This window comes from Boleophthalmus pectinirostris, unplaced genomic scaffold (genome assembly GCF_026225935.1).
Source record: "Boleophthalmus pectinirostris isolate CB_2022bp ecotype Guang Dong unplaced genomic scaffold, ASM2622593v1 HiC_scaffold_19, whole genome shotgun sequence".
NCBI lineage: Eukaryota > Metazoa > Chordata > Actinopteri > Gobiiformes > Gobiidae > Boleophthalmus > Boleophthalmus pectinirostris.
The window spans coordinates 28,177,022-28,202,743 of NW_026571140.1; positions in this window are offsets into that span (position 1 = coordinate 28,177,022).

Here is a 25,722-nt window from a genome sequence, read left to right on the forward strand (position 1 = left end):
AAAAAAGGCTCATATGACACTTACACATTATTTTCTGATCTATCTTATAATGTTTCGTCATCAGAAACATACCTGCAGTTGTGTTTTGTTTCATTCACAAATTTAACACACAAACTCTGCATATTTAGGCTGAGCTCTTTTCTCAAATCGAGAAAAAAAAACAAAAAAACAAAAACTTGGTTCCACCTTCTGATGGCATGTGGTAATACAGGGAGTGCTCCACTTTGTTTTTAAACTCCGTGCTCCTTCACTAGAATCATTTGGATAATTTCAGCCCTAGAATTGCCAGTAACTACTAATGAAAAGTAAAATGTAGCTGTTAACTTGAAAACTGCTGCTTCATGACATCACAAAGTGGAACAAAATAGGCCTATAATGATAATCAATAAATCAATTAATTGTATGATCTCTCTCTCTCTCTCTACCAAAGAGAATGAATGTGAAAAGGCTTCTAACGCTCTCTGGCTCCTCTCGTCTCCTTCGCTTTTAAGGGCAATTTTGCTACAGAGATTTAATACTCCATTTATTTATTGTTTTGGTTGTGTTTGGTTCAACGATGGTTTATTCAAGTGCATTTTTGTTAACAAGTTCTTGCTGTGAGCCAGACTACATTAGGAAATTCTTATGTTAACAAGTCTTTTTTATTTAGGCCTGTTGTTTTTGGTTGTCCTGTAGTTCCTGTGTTAAATGTTCTTTAGAAAGTAATGTTTTTTGATCTTTGAAAGGGTGTATTTGCATTTTTATTCCATGGTCATTATATTAGTTCACATTGGTCTCAAAATGTTGATAGTATCGTTTATAGCAATAAAGTCTTGGTCAATTAATCGTCCAGCAAAATCTGTTATCATTCCAGGCCTAGAACAGAGCATTTTGAGCTTTGAAAATGTAGATAACCTGATGAATGGTTTGAGATTGTTTTTGATATTTTTTAAGATGGAGAGAATTGCTTTTAGTATAACACAAATTTAAGAGCAAAATGGAATCGGTGGACTGAATTTATAAAAACTGTAAGACCAGACTTTGTTTGACCCCTTACTCATTTGTTTTTTTTGCAGTTGGTGGTAATAATTATTCATGTGCAAGCATCAAAGGCACACCCCGCATATTATACTGTATTTGTCTTTTTCATACCACTTTAAAAAAAAAAAAAAAAAAAAAAAGGAAATGTAGACAACAGGACTGTAACGATATCCAAGTCTCACGATACGATAGCGTCAGGGTATGAACCTCACAGTACGATATTTATTGCGATATCGTGGGAAAGCTCATGATACGGTGGGGAGGCTCATGATTAGGGACGTAACAATATCCAAATTTCTCTGTACAATATTTTCACAATATACATCTCACCGTACGATATTTATTGAGGCTAAACAGCTAAAACTGTTAATATGCTACATTTTCCTTGCCTTAACAAGACTTAATCCAAAGAACTAAGACTTAAAAGTGCACTGAAATGGAGCAAAGGGTCATGGTCTATGTATTTTTTTTTTTATTTTTTAGCTAGTGCTGCACCATAACTCTTAATTTAAGCAAAGAGACTTGTAATTCGATATATTGTGATTGTCCACAATATTATTGTGAGAACTTTGACGACACAATATCACGATATTTTGCTTATTGTTACATCCCTAGTAAACAACCTAATAATCCAGGATTACTCAAACACGTGTGAATAAAACAAAACAACTCCAGGGATGTTTTTGATAAGGTAACAACTTTATAACATGGCTTAAAGCTCACAAGAGACTTATTTTTTTGTAATATAGAACCTTTAAATAATCATGACCTCAACATGCAGTACATGCAGTAATTCTAATAGTAGTGCTGTGTTGTTGAAGTAACTGTTTGGTCTAACGTCCTTGTCACAGCAGATCGCAGTGGTACTATTGTAACAGGCCAAAAGGCAGATTGATAATACAGCGCTAATTAACTCTTATCGTAATATCATTCCGGGATGGCACAGGTTTCAATCGTTTAGGATTTAACCCAATCACAGCAGCCAACTGACATACTTCGATAGTAAAACTGTTTATTTTTTGGCTAAAGTTATGTGTCACAGCATAACATGTTTTACCCTTGTTACCTTATTAGCGATTATGTTTTTGTCGGAAAATATGTATGCTTTTTGCTCTGCCGCACCATAAGTTGTGTGGACTTGAATACCGTACAATATCGATTCTCATAAATGTGAAAACTCAACCTTCGTGACATTCCAGTTTGCCGAAGACTAGTGAGCTACTGCATCAATTACATAAAGTTGTAGGAAGAGAAGTAGTAAAAGTAGAAGGTAGTTAAGGTAGAACAGAGTGTTTTTAGTTTCTGTTAAGAACTAAGTCTAAACCAGGCCCGTCCATACCTCACAGACCTCGTAAAGCCCCATCGTCCCTTCCCGCCGCCTCCGATCAGCCGACTCTAACCTCCTCACTCCCACAGTCAAATCAAAGCATCGGACCTTGGGGGATTGAGCCTTTGCCATGGCTGCCCTCACCTTCTGGAACTCTTTCCCACTTCATGTCAGAAACTCAAACTAACTAAACACCTTCAAAAAAACTGCTCCAAACACACCTTTTCCTCTTACCCTCCACACATGACTGCTCCTCAATACTGTTTTTGTCTGTCCTGTTCTTGTTTTAGTGTTATTTTATTGTGAAGTGTCTTTGTGTTACAATGAAAAGCGCTATATAAAACCCATTTATTATTACTATTATTATTGTTATTAAACCTGAAACATTCATAACATAATTCATAAACTTCATATATGACCATTCATTGACCATTTTGCTCTTGCTGGTCGAAACGTGTTGGCGTCCCTTCATGCAGTAAAGGACTTTTAATGTATTCAGTGGGAATGCCTCGGGTTTGTACCTTGCCCACTTTTACAATTTCCATTAAGGGCTATTTTCTGTTTAAGCCTACTAGTTTAAACCTCGTAGAGCATCTGTACTGCTATTTTTTAAACTCTTTTATGATCCAGTGAAGTGCTCTACCTCTTTTCTTCATTTGACAACTTCACATATGGGCCAGAAGCAGAAGTATACAGCAAGGCCAAAAATTAAAATTAATGCATCTGATATAAAAATGTATTCAACAGATACATATGTACTCTAGTTTATGTATCTGTTTACATTTTTTCTGTACCATTTTTGGTTCTAAAGTTACATATGTTTTAAACATACCATGTATGAAACATGGAACAAAAATTATTTCCCAAATTTCAAAGACCTGCAAATCATGTAAATTGATGTATTTCATCATATCTTGTGTTATTTGATCTTTGAACTGTTGATGAAGGCACATTTAAAATGATAAAAAATAGCTTGGAAGGACTGACATATTTTATAGAAATAGTTACCTTTCATTTTGAAGTAATATTAAAGTATTCAGAAGAAAAAAGCTGAGAAATTATGCAAAATCATGAACCTCCTACTTGTTTGCACAATTTTCCCTCCGTTATTTTTCCCTCCGTTACCATGACCTTTCTTAATAAAAAATCTCATTACTCAAAAAGTAAGAGGTTTTTCAACCTAATCTTGTACCATATGGTAGAAAACTATATTAAGCAAATATTCAAACCGGTTTGTTAAGGATATGTAAGTGAGAACCCGTAGTTATCACTGTTTGTATTTATTGCCCAAAAAGTGCTGCATATTTCATTACCTCTGTTACCGACATGAGTTTATTTTTTGTCAACAACTTGAAAGAATATCACAGGTTTAACTTTACCCTACTGGAGTGCTAACTCTTTCCTACATTCTCATACCTTACTTATTTCAATAGTCCCTCTAGTTTCTGAATAAGAGCTATTTGAATGTAAAAAATCTGCCCCTGTTTCCCTCCGTTACCGTTTGACCGGACCCATATATTTGTAATGAGGAAACAACATTATAACAGATTTGAAAACAGCATAATATGTGTCCTTTAAAGTAATAGTAGTAGAACTAGAGGAAGTACTCTGACTTTCTTTGACAGTGATGGAGGCGTTGTTAGTCTCTTAGTGTTTGGAAGCCTTTGTAAGGTTTTTTATTCTCAGAGGAGACTAAATAATGTGTTGAATATTGTCAGTTTTTATCTTGCAGTTATTTCAAGAAATATGGCACTCCACTCTACCATTTTGACTGCTGGCCTATTTTTTAAAAGCGCCAAAAAACAAAGCCACATTTTGTCTGTTTGCATGAATAATGTGTGGGTAAATTTGCAAACAAAAGAAAATCTTGAGCACATTTGAATTTAAAACACTGCTGAATTATTTACCCACCGCACTACTGTAAATCTCTGCATAAAACCCCATATATATTTTCAGTGACGAACAAAACAAACCTGTATGCTGCTTTGTTTGTGTAACATTATCGACTGCTTTTGTCCACGCTTCACAATGGGGGGAGTTGGGAGGTGTGACCTTCTCAAAATGGCGGAGGACAGTCCAAGATTTATGTCACAGTTGAGAGCGTGTGTTGGGAGGCCTGACAGACGGATAATCCTGTGGTTTCAACTTGGCAAATATTGATCCCATGGCCCTTCGGTGGCGAGCCTTCGAGACCTGAAATTAAGGCAAATGGATTACTCTGCACTGGCAAAAGAGAAGACAGATGAGAAGGACCAAAATATACTATCTTGACCATCAGCCGAGATAATACATTATTCCTCTGCAATCTCATTTAGAAACCATGCGTAGCCCTCTTTCAAAAGAAGGATTGTTTGGTAGCTCTTAGCCCCTGTGTTTTAAATGCCACTTCGTCTCATCCATCAAAGTAGCCAGCCCTCCCCTGCCTGCCGCTGGTGACATTAACCTCGATGGCAGTGCACACACAAATAGGATTTATACAAAGTGGTATGATGCAAAAGGACTGTCACCTTGACCTTAATGCTATATTTGTTGATCTTCTCTTTATCCTCAGTAATCTAGGTGTGCAACAGTTGAAATAAGGGAAGGATTTGCTCAACATTGACCTCTACAGTAACCTTTTCAGTGACCTATATCCGTGATGGCTTTTAAGACAAATGGTTTCCGTGGTTTTCATAGTACTAAGCGAGAAGGGCGCAGGTTCAATTCCCTGACTTTACAAGGCGCTTCTAGGTAAAAAGTTAGCATTTTCCCCGAGTCTTTTCAGTGTCTTTCAGAGTGTCCTACAGATGCACAATACACTAATCCTCCTTAAAGTGAACATTGCTCAAGATCGCAGAGATGATATTTACCCTGTGGCACTGATGGATGTAGAAGAAGAAAAATCTCTCTGGAAACAAGTGTAACTTAAAGGTGCAATGTATAATTTTTCTGGTAGATGAGGTGAAGCCACCAGGACAAGTTATAGGTCAGATCTGTGGACTGGAGACCTCACTTACGGTAAGAACACATGTTTTGAAGTAATAAAAACATCTGTAACTGAATACATTCAATGCAGAAAAGTTTGATGCCATACATGGAACGTTTTGGCTTCAAATACACATCTCCAGAGAAATAAGCAGAAGATAGAACCAGAAAATCTGAAAAGTTATTTGGTACACCAAGTTCTGTCAAAAAATGTCTGCCATGTGTTGCATGAACTTCTGAAAGGAAAGAAACTAAGAAACCCTGTAATAGTTGTTAAGAATCTAAAAATCTTATGGTTGGATATTTTTTAAATCAATAGATTTGGTTACCAGTATGATCTTGCCAGTGATGAAATGTAACCAAGTAAAAGTACTGTACTTAACTACAGATTTTAGGTATCTGTACTTAAGTAGATTTAAAATGGATACTTTTATTTTTATTTCACTTTTTATTTTTTATTTCACTCCTCTATATCTTTGAATTGGCCTGAAAAGTAAAAGTATTTTTTTATGTTTGTTTGAGACTTTCTGGAATGGCAGAGGGGTTTATTTTTAACATGTTCATAGTTTGAGCAAACAAAAATATACAAAAAAAAAAAAGCTATTCAACTGTTGAACAAAATTCAGCACAAATCTTTCCCAAAATCAATACATTTGAAGATTTATTAAAAATCTGCACAAATAATTTTACTTTTTTGCTCCTTGATTCACTTTTTTTTTTTCATGTGAGACCTTTATTTTTGCTTTAATATTTGTACTTTTACCTGAATGACAAAATTGAGAACTTCTTCCACCACTGGCTCCTGCTATGCGTTTTACTTTTATTATGACCTCAGAAGCACATGGCGAAAACTACAGAAAGATTACAAAACATGAATACAGTACGAATGAGTGTCCCAGATTTTAATTTGTAGCAGTTGCACTCTACATAGTCTGTTGTTCTTCTGTTATTGTTATGACTGGTTCCATACGCTAACCATAGCAGCAGATCTGATCCAGGCTCCTCTAGGCTTTTATATTCTCTAGTGTCCTGGTGCATGACTCGTGACTCCTCCATCTGCTTCAACTTCCCCCTGATGATCTCCTTAAGTGGCACTTCTATAACAATCTATGCTTTATTCACCAAGCCATCCAAGTCGTGCGGGTTAAACATCAGCTTGTACATTTATATTTCACACTACAATTGCGTTAACTGGTTGTGAGACAGTCGAGTGTATGATTGCAGTTCAGCTCACATGGCATCTAAATAATGTAGTACATCCCAAGTGCTTGCTCTCCTTCACATCCTCTGAATCACATATCAGCAATGCAAATGAGAACAGCACCGCAGCGTAAATTACATCAACAATATGCTACAGTAATCAACCTCCCCTACATAATTCTGTTAAATATGGCAGATGAACCGCATATATTTTCTTACAAAGGTCAAGGCAGTTTCGTGGGGTTCACGTCTCTGTTGTAGGCATAGACTGTGGAAAGAAGTGGACTAAGGGAGTGTGCCGTCACCCGTAGCATTTGGCTTCGGTCAAAAGAAGCTCACGATACTAGCAGTTATTGGAGAAAAATTGAGCCAGCTCCAAATTAGGAATAGAAATTTATTTACAGGCAAAATAATGAAATAAAAACACCAGGATCATGTAACGCGGGTTAATACAAACATTTTAATACCAAAAAGACGAGGCTCATTGCAGCAGTTACAGGGAGAGGGGTGACAAATTTTCAATGTTAAGTCAATTGGTAACAGGGTTGATGGAGCTGGAAGCACGCCCATGAACACTTCCTCTTCGGAACTAGAGCCCTGCACTCCCACGGGACCTGACGCGAAACTGTGTGGGGTAGGACACATTTTGAAGGCTCATTGTGGGTGCAGTCAGGAGAGGGACTGCACAATGCGGGAGTGAACGGGTCGGATGATAACCTGCAGTCCAGCAAACTAAATATTGTGTAAGGTAAAATCTACAAATGATTCATCTTTGCCTATCAGACATAATTTGTGCTGGATATTTTATTTGGCATTGATAAAAAACATTTTAAGCAGCTTAAATTTGCAGATCTTTTCTAATCTCGCTCACATTTTAGACACTTCCTTTCCGCTTCTCCGTGTCTGACAGAGCAGACAGAAAGTGAATGTCAACATTTTGCGGGATTTGCGAGCGGGAGCGGGACTGAAAATTATAATTCTTTGCGGGCACAGACGTCTACTTGGAACATGGCGGCAAGCAGGTTAGCTATGTCCACTTAGTTATACAGTCTATTAGGGATGTAACAAAAAATGAAATATTGTGATATCGTCTCATTAGTATTGTGGGACATCACAATATATTGAATCACAAGTTCCCTTACATAATTGGATTGTTTTACAGCTGCAATAGCTAATAAACATCGGGAACTACATATCTCATCATTCATTTCTGTGCAGACAACATGAAGAAATATGTTTTTACTTGAATTATTGGGATTATCATGGAAACTATTCACTCCAAATTCTTGTCAGGGTATTTTATAAGCAAAAAAGCATCCTATCTATAATTATATCAGCCTTTCCAAAATATTGCGTACCGTGAGATGCATATCATGATAGTGTTGTACCGAGAGATTTGGATATCATTACATCCCTACATGTTTATATGGTTGTAGAGCAAAGATGAAAGCCATATTGGAGCAGAGGCCTCCAGGGATATGGCTGCATGTGCTCTGAGCAGCGGTTGTATGGCCAAGTGGGCTTGTGTTTTTTCCCTTTTTTTTCTTTTTTGCACCCTTCCAATTGGCTCACCTGTCCAAGAGCAGGTTAATTGGATTAGACTGAAGCTCTATTATCAGAGTGATGGAGGCAAAATGGAAGTGTGAGGAACACTGTCAACACGATTCATGCTAATAAAAATCAGTACGCAGTCACTTAGGAAAGGACAGTGTTTTTGCATTTTCATGTTGAGTAGGTTTCACTGAGACCTCGTTTCAGACTGAAGTGTATGACAAAAATTAGACTTGGACTCTTCATTGATGATTCACGGTCCTTCTAGCATGGCAGCAGGGGACTGTGATCACTCACTACAAAAGTGTTCCCACCAATGTCAATACTATTGGGGAGATAATAGGATTAGAGTTAATTCTGATGAAGGCTTGTGTATTTTGTGTTAAATTCTAGTTTCTATTCTGTCCAAACGCAGGTCGCACAAGGACTTTATACACGCTGCCCACATCATTTGTAACAATTATTTTGCATCAATATCATTTTATTTTTTGTAGCATGCTCCAATTAACTCAGATCAATTACTCAGTAAATTGACCGGATTTTAGTTCAGATGCCCTGCATAAAAAGTACATAGAATACTCCAGGGATCACACAAAATAGCACCAGCCCCAATGGAAAATGGAAAAATGCCAAAAATTTGCAAAGAAAATCAGTCATTAAAAAAAAAACATATATATATATCAACAATGTTACAGTATCCAAAAGTGAGTGCATCAACGGGGTCCACTGTGGTGCTATTTGTAGAAAATGATACAAAATGAAATTGATGTGAACTTTCTGGAAAAAAAAAACAAAAACAAAAACTGAGGAAGGCATGTTGTGTTGAAGCACATTAACTGTCCATGTAAGCACTAGGGTCATTTTAGCACCAACTGCAGAGTGCCTCAGATGGAACTATTGGCTGCCTTCCACATTCAAAGTTCACTTTGCACCATGTTCATCTACTTTCCAAATGTTACTCTTGTCTTTTTGTCTAATTGGTCAAAGGTCTTTTGAAAGTGTCCAATGGGCAAATTGGCAAAGACTGAACAAGTTCGACAGGCACATGTGGATGTGATAAAACATTCAAAATCAAAAACTCAAATGAATCACACTTGAGAACTTGATGAAACTTGACTTGCCTTACCCTCTGCTCTGCTAGGGCAGGGCTTCTAGGGCCAGTACTCAAACTTCAGAAATACCAGCTCTGGGGGCAGACACTTTCATAGTGAGGACAAAGACTCCAAAATAATGACCGGCCTCAGTGATATGAGATATGAATACATGTGGTGAGAGAGAGGAGAGGAGCTGTGAGCATCACGGGAGGTCCCCCACCACTGCCACAGCATAAGCCTGTGCAGAGGAAACAGCAAAGCAGACTGCTCAGGGTCACCTCAGATGGCCCCAAACAAGTTTTATCAAAGAGGAAACTTTCAAGTCTAATCGTCAAAGTTAATGAGAGGCTTATTTCCTGGATCGGGATAACAGAAAAGGTCGATGGCTACAAACTTCACTGCTTTTGAGGACTGGGGAAGTGTGTAACAGTCTAATATACTTGAGTTTGTTAAGAACAGAAAATACTCTAATGTGATACTTTTGCTTGACATTTTAACACATTTTTAGAATTTTTAATGATAGCTGTTGTGGTGATATTAGTGTGGACCAAATAAACTTAACTTTTGATGTTAACTTCGCTCATTTTAGACCATTCGGTTAATTCAATTGGAGCTAACACAAGTTTTCTTGGTAGCAATAATACTACTTCACTTCACTTTGGTTCATATGGTACTCTTAAAAGAATATGAAAATGGTCCCAGTTGCCATAAACAAACTGTTAATTAAAATGCCGATGCATCTTGTTAAAAGATTTCAATTAAGGGACTTCCCATGATGCATTTGTGCTAAAGAAAAGGTGCACCTCATTAAAATGGTCCCCATGGTCAAACAAAACAAACTAATGGAGGGCTAGACGCTGTTGACTTTACTCATTATTTTGTTGCGACATCTAGACATATTAGCGAGGTTTATTTAGTGAGAAGAAATTCAATTACAATACGTAGACCTAGGAGGGAGGATGGGTTTGGTGATTATTATATATAGTGAATGGACAGAGGTGAATATGTAGTATTATTTTATTATCACTGCTCATCTGTCCATTTAACCAATCCTTTAATAATTGAAACTGGTCAAGAACAGTGAGCGACCACAGTGCAGTGCCTAAGACCCACCTCCAGATCTTAAAGGTCCTATATTATGCAAAATGTACTCTTTTGAGCTTTAAGCCATTTTAGAATGTTGTTACTTCATCAAAAAACATACCCAGAATTGTGTTTTGTTTCAATCACACATGCAAAGTCCATAAAAAGCTTCCTCCACATCCAGGAACCAAACCTGGGTCCTTCTTGAGTGAGAAGATTCTGCTTCTGCTTCTGTTGCTGTTATGGTGTTATGTTTAAGACTATTGTTTGCTTTTCATTGAATGTCGTTTAAGAGAGTCTGTTTAAAGGTGAACAGTGAAACTTTTCTGGTGGAAGGTTCGCCCCCTGCTTTTCCCTATGAGGATTTCACCTGGTGTTACCTGGAATGTTCTAGCCTGATTCATCAACCAGTTTCACTTCGTGGAAGCCATCTGACCTCGCAGCATTAGGATTTGTTCACTCAACGGTAGGCAGCTACTTTTTTAATTTAACCAATTGCTGCTATTTGGGTGTGACTTATGTAATGCACCAAATCCTGTAGGAAGAAGGGCAATGATGTCTTTCCCCCTGATAAAATTCACCAAACATTCTCTTTGTTCCGGCTTTAAATCCTCATTGCCAACACAGAATGTATGGCTTCGTTTACATCCATCTCAACCTCTATGTTTACTGTTGTGCTGTACCACAAAAGGGACCTAGACTGGCGCTTGAGTTTGACATCAGCGCTTCACAGCTCTTCGCTGACTGTTTGGTGACTTTCGGGGTTCTTGCAAACCATCTAGTGCAGGGGTGTCAAACTCAAATTCACAGAGGGCCAAAATTAAAAACTGGGACTAAGTGGGCCAAACAAAATATTTATTGAAACATTTCAACAATATCTGCATGTTTTCTCTTCTTTCAAGATATGTAATATTAAACCATTTCTTATTAAAATTAATGTTTAATAATAGTTTTGCTTAAACATTGAATCCAGAACAAGCATAATATAAAATAATAACAACATTTTAAATAAATAATGTCTTTGTCGCCTATCTGTAGCCGGTGGGCCAGCACTAATGGATATTTGATATGATCTCATGGGCCAAATATAATTATATCGCTGGGCAAATTTGGCCCCCGGGCCTGAGTTTGACATGTCTGGTCTAGTGTATTCTGATTGCTGACCTAGTCCTTGGAGAGAATTGAACTTGAGCGGAGGCACTAGGTGGCGCCTGCGTGGCTAGGAATGTTCTACATATGTGACAAAAAGTTATCATCATCTTGGAGATAAACAGGTGACACTATCAGTTCAAGTTACAAGTCAGATCACTGGAGAGGCCACACACACATTAAGAATACATGTTTTTCAAGGTATTTTCAGCAATACAAACACATGTAACTGAACAAGTGGAAGATATATTTAATGCCACACTGTGCTATATTTCAGGGAAAGTAAAAGAATCTCAATAGAGACAACCAAGTAGCAGACCCTCACCTGAAAAGTTATGTAGTGCACCTTTAATTTGAAAAGGACGGCCTCTTTATTCAGTTTAAAACACCACCAGTATTCCTCCACTATTTTAATTCAACACTGACCAAGAAAGTCGTAAATGCTAAGTGCACTGTGAGAGAGACAAAGAAAACGCTTTTAGGCATGACCAAGAGAAGTCAACATTATTTGCACACAAGCTAAACCACCATGTAAGATTTTCATTTCAGGGAATTGCATATGCGGCACCTCCAGATAAACAAAAGGCTGTTTTTGTTCGGAAGAATTTGCAGTGGTGTGTTGAAAACGGTTAAATGTGTGGATGTACTCAGGCTGAAAGGAGCCATGTGCACAAAGGAAAACAATGATTTCTGCAGAGACATGGATGAGGCTCTGTGCTTGATAGCAGGGTTTTCTGTAGGCAAAACAGCACAGTGGTTTGAAGGAACTAAAGTGATAACTGATTTTTGCAGGAGCTATTTGTCAATCAAGGATCACGCAAATGTTTGGAATTGATTTTATGATTCATGTTTCTTGAAACACTATATTTACTACAAACTTTATTGAGTTCCCATGCTCCCTTTGGACCAGCAGCCGGCAGGAGGCTGTTAGCAATGTTAAATGCTAAACAAAGATGAGCAAAAGTAAACAGAAGAAGAAGAATTTTTAGAAGAATTTTATCACTTGACTCTGTGCTGGTGATTTTTCAGTCCAGTCTGTGAAAACATTTCTGACATATGTTCTCAGATTTAGACAAACATTGATCCACAAAGGAAATTATTTGGACACAGTAGCTCACACATCATGTTATCTTTACAAGCTAAGTACTTTCTTTAGTTTATGAGATGCACATTTCTTCAGACCATACACACTGATACTAGAGACTATATTTGTCACACATATGTATATATTTTAATGTTTTTATTCAACAGTATAGTTCTAACTGTTCTTATTTCGTAAATGGTAGAAGAGGTTTCAAAGGTAGTCATCTGGAGGTCTCATTTATAAAGCATGAGTACAAAATTGTGATCACTAAAAATACAACTTGCTCTGGAAATAAGCAAAACTCTGAATGTGGTTTCAGAGATGAGGCAAAAAGTAAAAAGAAAATGTGTTAAAGTTTGTGTTTTGTAGGTATGTACTTCCATGTAAAGTTTTATAAATGAGATCCCTGGACTTTTGGAATGGATATGTTTCGATCGCAATTCAGAAGTAATTTTCAGTGTAAAAGTACTGATCTGAGGAGGTAGAATTTATACAAGCAGTGAAGGGAGGGGAGATTATGATCTTAAATCAGGCACTGCAGACAGCTAATCCTCTGCTACTATATTAACAATTGGGAAGTTACTGTGTGTTCTGTGAGTTAAAACTCTCTTCTATTGTTAGTGGTCTTATTTCTGTATTTTGGGGAGAGTTTCTCTGTCCTATATTCTGCACACACTCAGTCCTTCACAGTTTGGTTACAGCCAAGTCTGTTCTGGCAAAGATAAAGTAAATAGAAAACAGCACTTCTGGGCAGAGTTCCTATCCACTCTCGAGACTCATCCAAATGCAAGGAACAAGTGATTAGACAATGAGTCCAAATGGACTAAACCCTTGCAACAATACAGCAGACAGTGAGGAAATCAAAGGAGCTGAGAGCTTCAAAAATAATATCACATATGTGCTAAAGCAAAAAGAGTGCTCCCATTGGTTAAAACAGTGAATATTTTGATTCTGTCTTTTGCTGTGATCAGATTTTTGTTTGAAAAACAAAAAAACAAAACCAAAAACAAAACCAAAAAATAGAGCTCCAAAAGTTATTTTATATTGTTTCTTTTTTAGTCAGTGTCAGTCACAATGACATGCATTGGTAAACCTACACTAAATCAACAAATGAATCACTGTGGGTTAAGATCTGTGACAAAGAACAATTATTCATTTTATTAAATCAACAAGCAGAATATGTCTGAAATAAATTAGATATCTGTTTCACATGTATTATACATTATACATACATTTACATATATATTTCAGATCATTAAATAAAATGAGCAAGTTGGCCAAACAGAATTTAAGGAAAAAAAAACAAAAACATTACTGTGGAGGTTAAATTTAGCATAAAAGGTTTGTATTGCTGTCTAAAACTTGAAGCAAAATGTAGTTGCCTGTAGGTTTCAAATAATTATTTAAATGAGATAAAGGAATGAGGTAAAAGTCTAAAATACTTTCAGAAAGATATGGGCAGGCAATTTTGAGCTCCATCGCACGACCTTGACCTTTCTATCTCCACGGCAACACAAGGTGTACACCAATTTCCTCAAAATAAATATTGATTATATTTAACTCTGCATTTTCATTTCATGCTGGAGTCATTATTCAGTGCATAAAACATAGAAATCATCCTCCGAGGTGACACGTTTGACAATATTGACATGAATAAACAACAATAATGCTACTCATGGGCATTTAGATGAAACTATATCTAATTTGGTAAACATTATTCCTGTATAAGCCGCTCCTTTTGGCTGGGCGTTTCATGTATAAAATTACAGAGTTCACTGACTTATCAAAGGAGCCTTTCAGCGCAAAAAAACTACATATTTTTCTTTGTCATGTGTCTAATTCATCCACTGTACTCAAGGTTGTTTCTCTACTTTGTCTCAGCTTTGCACAATGCCTTTCATATCCTTCGCTAATTGCATTGTAATTGACAAACAAACCTTAAAGGTGCGCTTTTCTGGTGGAGGGTCTGTCATATGCTTGTATCCATGGAGATGTTATTGCTGTGCCTAGAATGTTCCACAGTATGTTATTAAACTTATCTATCTCCATGTAGGCAAGACTAGACTAAGGCTATGTTCAGACTGCAGGGTTTAACGCTCAATTTGGATTTTTTTTTGAAATCCGATGTTTTGCGAGGTTGTTCACATTTCCAATTAAATGCGACTTGTATATGATCCCCAGTGTGAACAGTAAACGGCCCGAAAGTGTCCCGCATGCGCACTGGAGGACACGATAACGTCAACTGCAGAGAGCGTGCTCTGTGTTTACTGAAGTTGTCCAAACATGGACGCGAGCATTGAGCACCTGGTGATTTTAAAGTTCCTCTCGTACCGGAGCCAGAACATGTACAATTTACTTGTTTAAGGAGGAGATTGAGAAGGACGAGGTTTTTGGCCATGGCGTTTTATGGGGCAGTGGCAGCGACGTCCGTTGAAAGGAACGTGTGGATGCGCAGATGTAGCCAAGAGTGGTGAGTGGTGATGTGCTTCGCTTCACTGACACGGAGTTCATTAACAATTTTCGCCTACTTCAGAGCAGATTAGTGACGTTTGTGGCTTGTTGATAACGTATAGTTTGGATGAATGCGCTTTGTGTCATGGTTCATGTTTTGTAGTGGTTGTAGTTTGTGTTTTATTTTGACATTTGTTTTGTCTGCTTGTAGTTCTGAGTTTTACTTCCTGATTGTTTAGTTGTTGTTGATTGTTTGCCCCTCCCTAATGTGTCTCACCTGTGTCTCATTCATGTGTGTGCATTTATACCCTGTGTTCTCGTCTGCCCGTTGTTGGTCCATTGTCTCTGTCTGAGTTTCTCTGTGTCTCTTGTCATGGCAATTTAGTCTTGAGTTTTGTATTTTTTTGTTTTGTCATTAAATATTTTGAAGCAGTCCTGCGTTTTGGGTCCTTCCTCTGTTTCCACGTGACAGAATGGACCAACCAGATCTGACCCAAGCAGACTGCTCTACTTTTTTATTTTTTTATGTGTGGGGAAGTGGATTGTCTGCTGCAGGCCCAGGACTATGCCAGCCTGAGTTTGCCACCTCCAAAAGTGTCACCAGGAGACATGGGGCTTGCAGGTAGCAGCCCGGCTTTGCTTATTCAGCCCTCCTTCCTACACCTCAGCTCCCACCTGTTTCACAAGAGCCACTGGATCCCAATGCTAGTACAGACTGCCCACCATCCCTGGATCCTATTCTGTTAAAGCCTTTATTGGAGCTTCCCGACCTTGACCTGCCTGTTTCTGTTCCTGAGCCACTGCTGGACACTTCTCTCCATCTGGGGTGGTTGTTTCCCTGTGTCCCTGCTGCAGCTTCGCTGGACACTGTTCTCCGTCCAGGGAGCTTGCCTCCAGATAACTTCCCCTGCTCCTCCTCAAAGTGTGCTCCAAACGATGCTTCTTGTCTCGGTGTTTGCCATCGCCATTGGTGACGTAGTTAAAAGCTCCCAGAACACTGATCTTCCCTGCACTGCCTCCATGGCCACTTGACCCCCTCAAACTGCCTTTACCTTCATGACCCCAGACTGTCCTGACTGTTTTTTCAGATCTCTTGTCCCTCCTCCAGGTCTCCCTCCACCCTCCCGACTTCTGTGACTCCTGCGTTTTGGGTCCTCCCTCTGTTTCCAAGTGACACTTTGACCGTTCAGACTGAAGTCGCATGTCAAAAGATCTGATATGTATCGGTTTTAGGAGCACATATCAAAGTGGCCTGGGTCGCATTTGAAAAAATCAGATCTGTGTCGTTCAGACTGTCATTAAAAGCTCAGATACAGGTCACATAGGGGCCAAAAAATCTGATTTAGGTCACTTCAGGCTGCAGTCTGAACGTAGCCTAAGTTATAAATCAAATCTGTGGAAATGAGATGGAATGGGTGTTTTTCAAGGTATTTTTGCCATAACTGTGAACATTCCAGGTGAAGCAGTAACATCTCCATGGAGACAGACACTCCATCATGGAAGTTGCACAGTGTACCTTTTAATCCTAAAAATATTTCCACTGCAGCAGGCGGCTTATACTTACTATTATTATGAAAACCAGGAGAGATTAGCCACACACAGATCGACTTTGTTCACCGATAACTCCAAATATGCAGAGAAAGAGGATCTGTGTGTAATGCAGTACCAGTATTAGTCAGAGGAGGCCTATTTGCCCACTCACAGGCCCTGGGCTAAGCAGCATCATCGTGTGTTGTCTGGCTAATTTTCCTCCCAGAGATTATTTGCACTTTGCTTTGAGACCCAAACAAATGCCAGAATGCTCAAAGAGTGTGTCACTAAGAGGGTAAATAAATAAATAGGGGAAAATCTTGACAGGTTATTACACCATGTGGGTTAAGACTTGTGGAAAGTTCCAGTAATCCATTATTTACAGTTTGTTTTGGACTTTAAATTAACTGCTTTGAAACGAAAGCCATTGCCTCTGAGATTAAAAAGAGTACAGGAGAGAAACTAGGGCATTTTACAGCGTATGAATTATACATGGAGATTTTTGCCGCAATAATGTTTAACTGTGGAAGCAAATTTCAAAAACAAATTTAATCTCCACCAATAGTTCAATTGATTGTTAAAATTATGCAATAATTCTGCAAACCTAAGAAAAAAAGAATATCAAAATGTTGTAAAAAAAATAAAATAAAATAAATAAAAAGTAATGGCGATAGTAAAGTTTGTATTGACACTTTGCAGATGATGTCCTCAATATTCTCTGGGGGTGTGAAGCTGACTGAAAGCACTACTCTGTCTGAAGCTCTGTTATTTGACTCTAATCTGATTTTTATTTTAACACAATCTGTCCAGAAAGAGCTGACTTGGTTGGAACAACAACAGGTAAAATGATTTGAGCTGTTGTTTAAAGGGATAGTCTGGGATTTTGGACATAGGACCTCATTTCCTAGTGAGCCAGAGTGTTGGAGACGTGTGGAGACACTTTTTAAAATATTCTATCCAGTCCTTGTATTTGCAGAGGTCGCTGGTGCTAGGCTAGTGCATGTCAATGGCCATAGTTAGCCTGCCACTAAAAACAGTCTTACCCACTCCAGAAAGCACTCAAAGCAAAACAATTACAATGCCAGACTGTCGATGTGAATGTCTGTGTTGATAGAATAATTTAGTAACACCAACCTTGCATTTGAAGGATTTATGTCTAGGCAGCAGCAGCGATTTATACTTATACAGCGGCAGACTAATATCACCTAGCACCTATCTTACCGGCAAAGTAAAATTCTGCTTCTGCTGAGAAAATAGTCCCTCAACATGTGACGATTCATGCAAGGTTAGTTTTATTTCAAACAGTATTCTATCAACACAGACATTTACATCAACAGTCTAGCGTAATAATTGATTTGCTTCAGGGAAAGACTGTTTTTAGTGGCAGGATAACTATGGCCATTGAAATGCACTAGCCTAGCACCAGCGACCTCTGCAAATACAAGGACTGGATGGAATATTTTAAAAAGTGTCTCAACACGTCTCCAACACTCTGGCTCACTAGGAAATGAGGTCCTTTGAATCTTTTTTTTTTTTTTTTTTTGAGTTTTTTAGACCAGATCTTAACTGTTTGTCTGTGTTTGCTCATATTTGACTTGTATCACCATAGTAAATAATGAACATTCTGCCAATAGAGATACATGTAGTACACCCTCAGCATGACAGTGCAAAGTATCAATAGACAATTCACAAGTTTCTGGTCTTTTTCATTGCAAAACTAATGACAGCTGATCAACGGCCTATATCTGCATGTCTTTCCTGTATAATGGACGATATTTATGCAGAAAACAGAACCAATAAATCATTAAAAAATCATGAATAATACATTTATAAAGTCATACTTGGATACTGGTGTCAGTTACTTTTCATGTCTCGTAGACCTCTGACTATGACTAAAACAGTGATGAAACTGAATGTAACTTCCAAGTCTCTTTATACGAAAACCGCATGGGGTAGAGTGACAGAATAAAATCTGTCAAGTCAAAGTATAAAATAAAAAACATAAAATAAAAGTGAAATCTGTGAAACAGGTAGTCATCACAACATCAATTTAAATAGTTATATCATAAAAAAAAAAAGGAAATTCTGTACATTCTGTTCCGTCTAACTTTTGATCCATCTCCTGCTGCATTTTCTGTTCTGATTTATGAAAATGCTGCAGACTCCTGTGGCCAATTACTCAGAATGATGTTAAGAGCTGGGTTGCCGTCACTCCTGGACATGTTTCTGAAAACGATATCCTTGACCAAACTTTGAAGGATTGTGTGGGCCTACTGCTGCAGCACGCTGATTCATGGTCATTTGTAGCTCATCTGTAAGGGTAGCTTTTGACTGACAGACCAACCACAAGAGCGGACATGAAAAATGCATTAACATACATGGATGTGAGTCTAAACATATGCAAGTTTTAGTATATAGTTTGGAACCCAACATTAAAGGGCTCATATAGCACTGTTTTCTGATGTATCTTAGGTCGCTGTATCACCGTATCAGAAAAAATTTGCATCTAGACACGTTTCTGTGTCCGCAATCAAAGCCTCCCTATCCACACAGTAACATGAAACCACCTGAAATGCTAGTCACATAACTGGGCTGGTGTCACGTCCTCACGACATCACATGGACAGCAAAGTCAAGGAAGTGCAGCAGCCAGATTTCGAGCCGTGGACTGACAACGATGTTCAGCTGTTACTGGATTTTAAGATGAGAATGGCAGCTCAGAGTGTGGGCTGGGACTCACGTTTGTCTATGGTTTGTTTAAACTGTTTTCCACAATAGCGTCACATGACCGATGTCACGAACAAGCGAATCAGGAAGGTGCAAGTCACAGTGACGTGGTCCAATAAGGACAGCAACTAGAGCTCCTACGTCAGCCTATCAATGTTTTCAGGCGTCCACACAGTGAGCAATCAGATCCGTACTCAGTTGAGCTGGGATGGGAGCAGGCGTCACCAGATTGTCCTGTCTCTGGAGCCATTTTCCATTGGATTAATGTGGATGAACACTGCATCCGCAACAAAAACAACTCAGATACGTAGTAGTGTGGATGGGGCCTTATAATGTTGTTTCCTCATCAAAAACATACCTAAAATTGTGTATTGTATCATTCACTCATGTTTAACACACACAACCTGCATATTTATGCTGAGTTCTTCTCTCAAAAACAAAACAAAACACTCAGTTCCATGTCATGTTGTAATATAGGAAGTGCTCCACTGTGTTTTAAAACACCATACACTTTCAATAGAATCATCATTTCCCCCCGAGAACTGCCAATCTATACTGAACAAAAGGTAAGCGGTAGCTGTAACTTAAAAAACTACCTAATCATGATATCACAAGGTGGAACAGAGCATTTTGAGCTTTGGAGATATAGACAGACTAATAATACAGGGTTACTGAAAAATGTGAATGATGTGTTGATGAGATAACAACATTATAACATGGCTAAAAGCTCACAAGAGCCAATTTTGTGTAATATAGGACCTTTGAAGGAGACTCATCATAAACTGTTCAAAGTTGTATTTTGAGTGATTCTTTCATGTTTGAGTAACGCTGTATTGCCTTACATTTGAGATTTCAGTGCTCAGAAAATATCTGTTTTCACCTGTCCCCCATCCCCGCCTAAATCTATGTACTCAGAGTTGTGCATGCAGTTTGTAAAATGTCTCGAAATCACTTATTGTTATTATTTTTTTAAACGACAAAGGCTTAAATTACAATGTGTTGCTTGCTATAAAGAAATGCCACAACTGCCAGTTTTGCAGTGTTGAACAGGAAGCCATTTCTATTATTAAGCCATTTTAGATTGTGCTTTACAATTTACAAACGTTGCCTGTTCAACATAATTGCTTGTTTTCTAATTTGATGATGAGAAGAGAAGACAAAAACAAAAGCCCAGAGAAATAAGACTTTAAATATGTGAATGGTATTGTCAATAACTCAGTTTAGAGGTAAGTACATTAGAACTTAAGTTTATCTGTGTCTTATCAGAGCAGAAATATAGGCCCATGAGTGTGCTCTGTGAAAGAACCAATAAAAAAGAAATGCCCAAAACTCCAATCATTAGAAGGTCAGATTCTTCTTTAGTTTTACCTGTGGGTGGATGTTGGCGCTGAAGATGACAATGATCAGATGACATTGTTATTGATGCCAACAGATGCACTAAACAATAGAAGGAAAAGGGAGAGGAATATAGAAGTTAGAGTTCCTATATTAGACAAAACCAATTCTTGGGAGTTTTAAGTCATGTTATAATGCTGTTACCTCCTCAAAAACATACCTGCAGTTGTGTTTTGTTCCTCCCACACATGTTTGAGTAACCCTGGTTTATTAGTCTATCTACATCTTCAAAGCTCAAAATGATCTGTTCCATCATTGGCGGTAGTTTTCAAGTTAACAGCTACTTTTTACCCTTCGTTCAGTAGAGATTGGCAATTCTAGGGCTGAAATTATCCAAAAGATTCTAGTGAAGGTGTTTTGTGTTTAAAAACACAGTAGTGCACTTGAGTGTTTTCTTTTCTTTCTTTTTTTTTTTTTTTTTTTTGTATTATTTTTACCCGTATTTTGTATTCAGCACAATGGGTGAAGAGCCATCACTTTTCCAAACATTGCCAAGAAATATCTACTTCCCAGTATTGCTAAGATTTATTAATACAATTTTAAGCCTTAATGGGCCTGTTTTTTCTTCTTCTCCTTTTTGAGCCAAATTCGTCTTGCTCCAGTAGAAATTGTATAAGCAGCTCTTGAGATTGAAACAAGTCCACTGTGTACTGTGTACTGTCTGCATCTAAATATAAAATGTTTTATTGTCAGAGAATCAGGAGGTACACAGTTAGCATGGTAGTTTTTACAGCAAAACTCTGCTCTGGTCTCTGATAGTTGTGGACAGTGAATAATGCATAAGGGAAGAGAAGAATAACTTTTGTTTTCACATTTTTAAAGGTCTCATATTACACTATTTTCTGATGTTTGTTGTAATGTTGTTTCACCATTAAAAACATTGCTGGAGTTGTGTTTTGTTTTATTTACATGTTTAACGCACAACCCCTGCATATTTAGGCTGAGTTTTCTCAAATGGAAAATACTCTGTTCCACCTTGTGATGTCATGTGGTAATACAGGAAGTGTCTCACTATGTTTTGAAACTCCCCACACCTTCACAAGAATCATTTGCATAATTTCAGCTCTAGAGTTGCCTTCTGAACAAAAGCTAAAAGGTAGCTGTGGACTTGAAATCCACTGCTTCATGACATCACAAAGTGGAACAGAATTTTTGAGCTTTTGGAGATACAGACTCATAAGGATTGCTCAAACGTGACTGAAACAAAACACAACTCCAGATACAACTCCAGCATTTTAACATGGCTAAAAGAGTTAATTTTACAAACCAGGCACAGCCCCTTTAAGCCTAGACTTATTGCCCAAGTGTGGTACATTTTCTCTAGAAAAAGTAATACCACCTTTAAGCAGCTAATCAACTTTAGCTTGACTGCATTAGCTTTTATCCACAGCTTACTCTCTGAAGAATTATCCCTTTTCCTTCAAATAAATAAAAACGCTAAATACTAAATTAGCTATGAATATGCTGTACACAAACTGTTTTCCTTGCCATATGTGTTGCCCTTTGCAGTGTGGCCATTTACTCCCTTATATTTGTGAGACCGTGTGTGTAATGTCCCTCAGTGGAATAACCCATGTACCTATGTTGTATTTTTATTTTTTATGATATTTTGCTTGTGTTTTTGTCTGTCTTCTCCTCCACCATACATCTATATTACTGTAGCTATAGAATACTTGATACTTTGTGCCCCTAAAGCCTCATGACTTTGCCTGTTGGGACAGAGAAAGACAACAGTACCCATCCCGCTGCTGGTGAAGATGCTGACCATGTAGAAATCATTATTTGTAGGAAATATATGTGTCTCAGTTTGGGGAATATTAAAACGCCGTCAGAGGAACAACAATGCGTTTCTTGCTTATACACTGTAAGCCTATAAATTACATAGGTACATGCAGTTATTGTGGTGACACTGCAGCCAATAATCAAACACCAGTCTATAAATCAGGCTGACACTCGCGGGTAGAAGAGCTGTACGCAGGCGACTCAATTCATCAACGGAGCACACAAACATAAAGTCTGGAGCACGGTGCATAAATCAAAAGTGAATCAGAGGTGTGGTTACAGGTACAAAGGAGGATGAGGAGCCACTGGGGCGGTCGATAAAGTATTTTGAAACCAAGTCTGCTGTTTGTATCGATGGATTTGAGATGACAGAAAATATGCAGTTATGGACAGTGAAATGAAGAGCATCAATCCAACGCAAGGTGCTCTGTCTTTGTCAGAGGAGTGTGTGAAGTTGTGTTTTACTCAAGTACAGTAGCTGTTAGTATGTGCTGTTTGTAGATCGTAATGCAGTAATGCTTTTATCCAATCTTATTTCTTATTTTAATTATTTGTAAAGGGACAGCACATATTAATGAACATTACAAATTTTAATATGGGTCCGGTCAAGCGGTAACGGAGGGAAACAGGCAGATTTTTTACATTCAAATAGCTCTTATTCAGAAACTAGAGGGACTATTGAAATAAGTAAGGTATTAGAATGTAGGAAAGAGTTAACACTCCAACAGGGTAAAGTTAAACCTGTGATATTCTTTCAAGTTGTTGACAAAAAATTTAAAAACTCAGGTCGGTAACGGAGGGAATGAAATATGCAGCACTTTTTGGGCAATAAATACAAACAGTGATAACTAGCGGTTCTCACTTACATATCCTTAACAAACTGGTTTGAATATTTGCTTAATATACTTTTCTACCATATGGTACCAGATTAGGTTGAAAAACCTCTTACTTTTTGAGTAATGAGATTTTTTATTAAGAAAGGTCATGGTAATGGAGAGAAAAGTAATGGAGGGAAAATTGTGCAAGTAAGTAGAAGGTGCATGATTTTGCATAATTTGTCAGCGTTTTTCTTCCGAATACTTTAATATTACTTCAAAATGAAAGGTAACTATTTCTATAAAATGTGCCAGTCCTTCCAAGCAAATTTTTTTCATTTTAAATACATTTTTTTGGAAAAATCATGTACCTTTATCAACAGTTCAAAGATCGAATAACACAAGATATGATGAAATACATCCATTTATTTACATGATTTGCAGGTCTTTGAAATTTGGGAAATAATTTTTGTTCCATGTTGCATACATGGTATGTTTAAAACATATGTAACTTCAGAACCAAAAATGGTACAGAAAAAAGGTAAACAGTTTCATAAACTAGAGTACATATGCTATCTGTTGAATACATTTTTATATCAGATGCATTAACTTGAATTTTTGGCCTTGCTGTTTACTTCTGCTTGACCGGGCCCAGATGTAAAGATTATAACCAACGTGGCTAATTTCCATCTTCAGTCCCTCGGCAGGTTGATGTAAAACCATCTACAGGACAAAGGAAAGTACAGCAACAATCACACTAAAGTACACAACACCAGCACACTCACTATACATACATACAACATACACTCACTATACATACACACACTCACATACACACACTCACTATACATACAACACACTCACTATACATACAACACACTCACTATACATACAATTAGGTTCAAACAGTTCATTTGAAGTTCAAAGTCAAGAGTTTAAGAGTTAAACCAAGAGTTAAACCAACAACCACTCAAAATAAAAGAAAATGTAAATTGGTTAAACGTGGTGACATATTTGACCATTGAACAACCACTGATTTAAAGCTTTAGAAAATGCTGCCAATGTTGAAAGTTCTCGTATATGAGCAGGTACTGTATATTCCATGTTTGAGCTGCTCGATAAGCAAAAGAGAATTGTCAAATGCATTTTTCCTAAATGGCACAGAGCAGTCACCTCTAGAGCTGCTCTTGTTGTGTGATTTGAATTTCTTTTCACAAACTCCTTTAGAGGAGGTGGAGCAAGATTATTAAAAACTTTGTATACCAAAATTAAATCTTCATATTTGATTGTGTTGTCCCAATTTAAGAATTTGTATTTGTATTCTGCAGTAGTGATAATTTGTGGGCTTTTTGTCTAATACCTTAAGTGATTTTTTATAAATAGTTTCAGCTAATTTAAGAGTAGTTTTACTTGTCAGATTTAATCCACTTTATTTATGTAGCACATTTATAAACCTGACAGTTCTCAAAGTGCTGCACAGACAGATTAAGACAATGAAAGACAGTAAATCATAAATAAAAACAATACATAAAAAGCATTCACATACATACAGTTAAATATTGTCAAAATTATACAAATTAATAAAATAACATGAAATAAACAAATAAATAAATAATTCAGTGTTCAAAGTCAGAATAAAAGCTGGCAGAGTGTTCCAAAGTTTAGGGCTGGCCACAGAGGAGGATCTGTCCCCCCTGGTTTTGAGTCTTGTTTTAGGCATGAGTTGAAGCTCGCCCTCAGAAATATGTTTGTAAATATGCAATTTTCAGTATTGTCAATGTTTTATTATGATGTTATTATGAATTATATTGACAACACAGCAACCGGGGCCCAGTTAACCTTAATTCATGTTTCTTAGGCTATGTTCAGACTGCAGCCTGAAGTGACCCAAATCCAATTTTTTTTTGCTCGTATGTGACCTGTATCTAATCTTTTAATGACAGTCTGAACGGCACAGATCCGATTTTTTCAAATGCAACCCAGGCCACTTGGATATGTGGTCTTAAAACCGATACATACACCGATACAATCTTTTGACATGCGACTTTAGGTTGAACAGCCAGGTTGCATTCATCCCAACTATGTATCATCAACAAGCAACAATCGCATCACTTTTGTGCGCTGTAGTAGGTGGAAACTGGAAAAAAGCCACAACCACATAGCAATCCCACCACTCTTGGCTGCCACTCCTCACCCACAGGTTCCTTTCTATGGATGTTTCTGCCACTGTCCCACAAAACGTCATGGCCATAAACCTTGTACTTTCTACCTTACCTTCTCAATCTCCTCCTTAAAACAAATAATCTGTGTATGTTCTGGCTCCGATACAACAGCAACTTTAAAATTGCCAGGTATTCAATGCTAGTGTCCATCTTCCTTAAACACTGAGCATACTCGCTACGTGTGACTTCGTCGTGTCTTCCAATGCGCATGTGAGACACTTCTGAGGAGTTTAAAGTTCACACTGGAGATCACACACAAGTCGCATTTAATTGGAAATGTGAACAACCTCGCAAAAAAATCTGATTTCACAAAAAAAATCCAAATTGAG